Source organism: Carex rostrata, chromosome 11 (assembly GCF_964058835.1).
Source record: "Carex rostrata chromosome 11, lpCarRost1.2, whole genome shotgun sequence".
NCBI classification, from domain to species: Eukaryota; Viridiplantae; Streptophyta; class Magnoliopsida; order Poales; family Cyperaceae; genus Carex; species Carex rostrata.
In genome coordinates, this window is record NC_135928.1 from 60,001 (window position 1) to 67,500 (window position 7,500).

The window sequence follows — 7,500 nt, forward strand, 5'->3', positions numbered from 1 at the left end:
TTAGACGCCCTGCCCGAACATGTTTCGCCGGCTTTACGGCTGGGGAGTTCAACCCGCTCGGTCTCTGCGGGGCGCCTCCACGCTTAGGCGCCCCAATGAACCGTGTTTCGCCGGCTTTACGGCTGGGGATTTCAACCCGCGCGGCTACCCGCATCGGTCTTACCGGCGAAACTCCACGCGGAGTCGCCCTGCCCGAACGTTTTTCGCCGGCTTTACGGCTGGGGATTTCAACCCGCTCGGTCTCTGCGGGGCGCCTCCACGCTTAGGCGCCCCGCTCAACCGTGTTTCGCCGGCTTTACGGCTGGGGATTTCAACCCGCTCGGTCACTGCGGGGCGCCTCCACGCTTAGGCGCCCCGCTCAACCGTGTTTCGCCGGCTTTACGGCTGGGGATTTCAACCCGCGCGGCTACCCGCATCGGACTTACGGGCGCCTCCACGCTTAGACGCCCTGCCCGAACGTGTTTCGCCGGCTTTACGGCTGGGGATTTCAACCCGCTCGGTCTCTGCGGGGCGCCTCCACGCTTAGGCGCCCCAATGAACCGTGTTTCGCCGGCTTTACGGCTGGGGATTTCAACCCGCGCGGCTACCCGCATCGGTCTTACGGGCGAAACTCCACGCGGAGTCGCCCTGCCCGAACGTGTTTCGCCGGCTTTACGGCTGGGGATTTCAACCCGCTCGGTCTCTGCGGGGCGCCTCCACGCTTAGGCGCCCCGCTCAACCGTGTTTCGCCGGCTTTACGGCTGGGGATTTCAACCCGCTCGGTCTCTGCGGGGCGCCTCCACGCTTAGGCGCCCCAATGAACCGTGTTTCGCCGGCTTTACGGCTGGGGATTTCAACCCGCTCGGTCTCTGCGGGGCGCCTCCACGCTTAGGCGCCCCAATGAACCGTGTTTCACCGGCTTTACGGCTGGGGATTTCAACCCGCGCGGCTACCCGCATCGGCCTTACGGGCGAAACTCCACGCGGAGTCACCCTGCCCGACCGCTTTTCGCCGGCTTTACGGCTGGGGATTTCAAACCGCATCGGTCTTACGGGCACCTCCACGCTTAGACGCCCTGCCCCACCGTGTTTCGCCGGCTCTACGGCTGGGGATTTCAACCCGCGTGGTCCGTGTTTTTCGGTAACATATTCGTGTTCCTTGCCCCCGACGGGCCGTGTTTTTCGGTAACAAAATCGTGTCTTTTGTCCCCGCTGCACCGTGTTTTTTGCCCCCGCTCAACCGTGTTTTTTGCCCCCGCTCAACCGTGCTTACTGCCCCCGCTCAGCCGTGTTTTTTCGGTAACATAATCGTGTTTTCGGGTAACATAATCTTGTTTTTCGGGCCATTTTACACCGACGGAGGCACCCACAGGGGCCATGTACACCCCGCTTGGCATGTACATGAGGGGCTGCCTCTTCCAAAAATCCTTCCCCCCTATAGGGGAATATGCATTTTGGGTCTCCAGCCACGCCCAGGGTTACCACCCCCTGGAAATCCCCCAGGTTTACCCCCCATTTTATGTGGATGCATAGATTCAGACCGCCCTGCTCCATCGCTTTTGGCCATTTTTGCCCAACGTTAGCCGCTTCGGCTTGCCGCTGGACTGTTTTCGGGCCTTTTTCACCGACGCTTGGCCGTATCCGCTTAGTTTTCCCCAACGCTTGGCCGCATCCGCTTAGTTTTCCCCCGCTGGACTGTTTTCGGGTCACTTTTGCCCAACGTTAGCGGCTTCCGCTTGCCGCTGGACAGTTTTCGGGCCCTTTTTCACCGACCCTTGGCCGTATCCGCTTAGTTTTCCCCAACGCGTGGCCGCATCCGCTTAGTTTTCCCCCGCTGAACTGTTTTCGGGTCACTTTTGCCCAACGTTAGCCGCTTCCGCTTGCCGCTGGGCTGTTTTCGGGCCATTTTTCCCCAACACTTGGCCGTATCCGCTTAGTTTTCCCCAACGCGTGGCCGCATCCGCTTAGTTTTCCCCCGCTGAACTGTTTTCGGGTCAGTTTTGCCCAACGTTAGCCGCTTCCGCTTGCCGCTGGACTGTTTTCGGGCCAATTTCCACCGACTCTTGGCCGTATCCGCTTAGTTTTCCCCAACGCGTGGCCGCATCCGCTTAGTTTTCCCCCGCTGAACTGTTTTCGGGTCAGTTTTGCCCAACGTTAGCCGCTTCCGCTTGCCGCTGGGCTGTTTTCGGGCCAATTTCCACCGACACTTGGCCGCATCCGCTTAGTTTTCCCCAACGCGTGGCCGCATCCGCTTAGTTTTCCCCCGCTGAACTGTTTTCGGGTCAGTTTTGCCCAACGTTAGCCGCTTCCGCTTGCCGCTGGACTGTTTTCGGGCCAATTTCCACCGACTCTTGGCCGTATCCGCTTAGTTTTCCCCAACGCGTGGCCGCATCCGCTTAGTTTTCCCCCGCTGAACTGTTTTCGGGTCACTTTTGCCCAACGTTAGCCGCTTCCGCTTGCCGCTGGGCTGTTTTCGGGCCAATTTCCACCGACACTTGGCCGCATCCGCTTAGTTTTCCCCAACGCGTGGCCGCATCCGCTTAGTTTTCCCCCGCTTAACTGTTTTCGGGTCACTTTTCCCCAACGTTAGCCGCTTCCGCTTGCCGCTGGGCTGTTTTCGGGCCATTTTTCCCCAACACTTGGCCGTATCCGCTTAGTTTTCCCCAACGCGTGGCCGCATCCGCTTAGTTTTCCCCCGCTGAACTGTTTTCGGGTCACTTTTGCCCAACGTTAGCCGCTTCCGCTTGCCGCTGGACTGTTTTCGGGCCAATTTCCACCGACTCTGGGCCGTATCCGCTTGGTTTTCCCCAACGCTTGGCTGCATCCGCTTAATTTTCCCCAGCTGAACTGTTTTCGGGTCACTTTGTCCCAACGTTAGCCGTTTCCGCTTGCCGCTGGACTGTTTTCGGGCCATTTTCCACCGACTCTTGGCCGTATCCGCTTGGTTTTGCCCAACGCTTGGCTGCTTCCGCTTAATTTCCCCCAGCTGAACTGTTTTCGGGTCACTTCTGCCCAACGTTAGCCGTTTCCGCTTGCCGCTGGACTGTTTTCGGGCCATTTTTCACCGTCACTTGGCCGTATCCGCTTAGTTTTCGCCAACAATTGGCTGCATCCGCTTAATTTTCCAAGCTATACTGCTTTCGGGTCAGTTTTGCCCAACGTTAGCCGCTTCCGCTTGCCGCTGGGCTGTTTTCGGGCCATTTTCCACCCACGCTGGCACCGACGGGGCCATGTACACCCACGCGCGTGTACATGAGGGGGCACCCATTTTTGAAAACCTTGCCCCCCTATAGGGGAATATGCATTTTGAGGCTCTAGCCACGCCCAGGGTTACCACCCCCTGAAAATCCCCCAAGTCAAAATCACCCATGTAAAATATTCAAAAAAATCTCAAAAAATCACAAAAAATTTCTAAAATCAAATAAATTCAAAAAAAAAAAAAAAATTTCAAAAATTCAAAAAAAATTCAAAAAATTCAAAAAAATTCAAAAAATTCAAAAATTCAAAAAAAGTCCAAAAACCCAAAAAAACTTCAAAAATTTCAAAAATTCAAAAAAATTTCAAAAAAAATTTCAAAAATTTGCCCCGCTGAACTGTTTTCGGGCCAGTTTTGCCCAACGTTAGCCGCTTCCGCTTGCCGCTGGACTGTTTTCGGGCCAATTTCCACCGACTCTTGGCCGTATCCGCTTAGTTTTCCCCAACGCGTGGCCGCATCCGCTTAGTTTTCCCCCGCTGAACTGTTTTCGGGTCACTTTTGCCCAACGTTAGCCGCTTCCGCTTGCCGCTGGGCTATTTTCGGGCCAATTTCCACCGACACTTGGCCGCATCCGCTTAGTTTTCCCCCGCTTAACTGTTTTCGGGTCACTTTTCCCCAACGTTAGCCGCTTCCGCTTGCCGCTGGGCTGTTTTCGGGCCATTTTTCCCCAACACTTGGCCGTATCCGCTTAGTTTTCCCCAACGCGTGGCCGCATCCGCTTAGTTTTCCCCCGCTGAACTGTTTTCGGGTCACTTTTGCCCAACGTTAGCCGCTTCCGCTTGCCGCTGGACTGTTTTCGGGCCAATTTCCACCGACTCTGGGCCGGATCCGCTTAGTTTTCCCCAACGCTTGGCTGCATCCGCTTAATTTTCCCCAGCTGAACTGTTTTCGGGTCACTTTGTCCCAACGTTAGCCGTTTCCGCTTGCCGCTGGACTGTTTTCGGGCCATTTTCCACCGACTCTTGGCCGTATCCGCTTGGTTTTGCCCAACGCTTGGCTGCTTCCGCTTAATTTCCCCCAGCTGAACTGTTTTCGGGTCACTTCTGCCCAACGTTAGCCGTTTCCGCTTGCCGCTGGACTGTTTTCGGGCCATTTTTCACCGTCACTTGGCCGTATCCGCTTAGTTTTCGCCAACAATTGGCTGCATCCGCTTAATTTTCCAAGCTATACTGCTTTCGGGTCAGTTTTGCCCAATGTTAGCCGCTTCCGCTTGCCGCTGGGCTGTTTTCGGGCCATTTTCCACCCACGCTGGCACCGACGGGGCCATGTACACCCACGCGCGTGTACATGAGGGGGCACCCATTTTTGAAAACCTTGCCCCCCTATAGGGGAATATGCATTTTGAGGCTCTAGCCACGCCCAGGGTTACCACCCCCTGAAAATCCCCCAAGTCAAAATCACCCATGTAAAATATTCAAAAAAATCTCAAAAAATCACAAAAAATTTATAAAATCAAATAAATTCAAAAAAAAAAAAAAAATTCAAAAATTCAAAAAAAATTCAAAAAATTCAAAAAAATTCAAAAAATTCAAAAATTCAAAAAAAGTCCAAAAACCCAAAAAAACTTCAAAAATTTCAAAAATTCAAAAAAATTTCAAAAAAAATTTCAAAAATTTGCCCCGCTGAACTGTTTTCGGGCCAGTTTTGCCCAACGTTAGCCGCTTCCGCTTGCCGCTGGACTGTTTTCGGGCCAATTTCCACCGACTCTTGGCCGTATCCGCTTAGTTTTCCCCAACGCGTGGCCGCATCCGCTTAGTTTTCCCCCGCTGAACTGTTTTCGGGTCACTTTTGCCCAACGTTAGCCGCTTCCGCTTGCCGCTGGGCTGTTTTCGGGCCAATTTCCACCGACACTTGGCCGCATCCGCTTAGTTTTCCCCCGCTTAACTGTTTTCGGGTCACTTTTCCCCAACGTTAGCCGCTTCCGCTTGCCGCTGGGCTGTTTTCGGGCCATTTTTCCCCAACACTTGGCCGTATCCGCTTAGTTTTCCCCAACGCGTGGCCGCATCCGCTTAGTTTTCCCCCGCTGAACTGTTTTCGGGTCACTTTTGCCCAACGTTAGCCGCTTCCGCTTGCCGCTGGACTGTTTTCGGGCCAATTTCCACCGACTCTGGGCCGGATCCGCTTTGTTTTCCCCAACGCGTGGCCGCATCCGCTTAGTTTTCCCCCGCTTAACTGTTTTCGGGTCACTTTTCCCCAACGTTAGCCGTTTCCGCTTGCCGCTGGACTGTTTTCGGGCCATTTTCCACCGACTCTTGGCCGTATCCGCTTGGTTTTGCCCAACGCTTGGCTGCTTCCGCTTAATTTCCCCCAGCTGAACTGTTTTCGGGTCACTTCTGCCCAACGTTAGCCGTTTCCGCTTGCCGCTGGACTGTTTTCGGGCCATTTTTCACCGTCACTTGGCCGTATCCGCTTAGTTTTCGCCAACAATTGGCTGCATCCGCTTAATTTTCCAAGCTATACTGCTTTCGGGTCAGTTTTGCCCAATGTTAGCCGCTTCCGCTTGCCGCTGGGCTGTTTTCGGGCCATTTTCCACCCACGCTGGCACCGACGGGGCCATGTACACCCACGCGCGTGTACATGAGGGGGCACCCATTTTTGAAAACCTTGCCCCCCTATAGGGGAATATGCATTTTGAGGCTCTAGCCACGCCCAGGGTTACCACCCCCTGAAAATCCCCCAAGTCAAAATCACCCATGTAAAATATTCAAAAAAATCTCAAAAAATCACAAAAAATTTATAAAATCAAATAAATTCAAAAAAAAAAAAAAAATTCAAAAATTCAAAAAAAATTCAAAAAATTCAAAAAAATTCAAAAAATTCAAAAATTCAAAAAAAGTCCAAAAACCCAAAAAAACTTCAAAAATTTCAAAAATTCAAAAAAATTTCAAAAAAAATTTCAAAAATTTGCCCCGCTGAACTGTTTTCGGGCCAGTTTTGCCCAACGTTAGCCGCTTCCGCTTGCCGCTGGACTGTTTTCGGGCCAATTTCCACCGACTCTTGGCCGTATCCGCTTAGTTTTCCCCAACGCGTGGCCGCATCCGCTTAGTTTTCCCCCGCTGAACTGTTTTCGGGTCACTTTTGCCCAACGTTAGCCGCTTCCGCTTGCCGCTGGGCTGTTTTCGGGCCAATTTCCACCGACACTTGGCCGCATCCGCTTAGTTTTCCCCCGCTTAACTGTTTTCGGGCCATTTTTCCCCAACACTTGGCCGTATCTGCTTAGTTTTCCCCAACGCGTGGCCGCATCCGCTTAGTTTTCCCCCGCTGAACTGTTTTCGGGTCACTTTTGCCCAACGTTAGCCGCTTCCGCTTGCCGCTGGACTGTTTTCGGGCCAATTTCCACCGACTCTGGGCCGGATCCGCTTTGTTTTCCCCAACGCGTGGCCGCATCCGCTTAGTTTTCCCCCGCTTAACTGTTTTCGGGTCACTTTTCCCCAACGTTAGCCGCTTCCGCTTGCCGCTGGGCTGTTTTCGGGCCAATTTCCACCGACTCTTGGCCGGATCCGCTTAATTTTCCCCAGCTGAACTGTTTTCGGGTCATTTTAGCCCGACGGGGGCACCGACGGGACTGTTTTCGGGCCATTTTGCACCGACGCTTGGCCGCATGCGCTTAGTTTTGGGGCCATTTTTCACTGACGGCTGGCCGCATCCGCTTAGTTGCCCCCGCTTGGCTGATTTTTGCGCCGTTTTTTTTGTTGAACTTCAGGTTTCAAACTTCCAATTTTTTTCCAAACTGCAGATTTCATATTTTATATTTTTTATAAATTTGAACTTTTTCAAAATATCAAAAAAGTATTACAATATCCATAATTTGGATCGCGTACAATCCGGAAGTTTGAGAAATGGTCCACACCGGGTGTGAACCATCCAATCCGAAAAAAGTGGGAATTTTTACAAGCCGGAAAAACTGGAGTTTCAATGGCTCTTTGGACGGTTGTAATTCATTTGGACCAAAAATTGTCCAACCCACTTGCATAAGATCCGAAATTGTACAACCCAATTTTTTTTTTCCAAACTCCAAATTTCATATTTCATATTTTTAATAAATTTGAATTTTTGCCTACATCCATAATTTGGATCGCGTACAATCCGGAAGTTTGAGAAATGGTCCACACCGGGTAGGAACCGTCCAATCCGAAAAAAGTGGGAATTTTTACAAGCCGGAAAAACTGGAGTTTCAATGGCTCTTTGGACGGTTGTAATTCATTTGGACCAAAAATTGTCCAACCCACTTGCATAAGATCCGAAATTGTACAACCCAATTTTTTT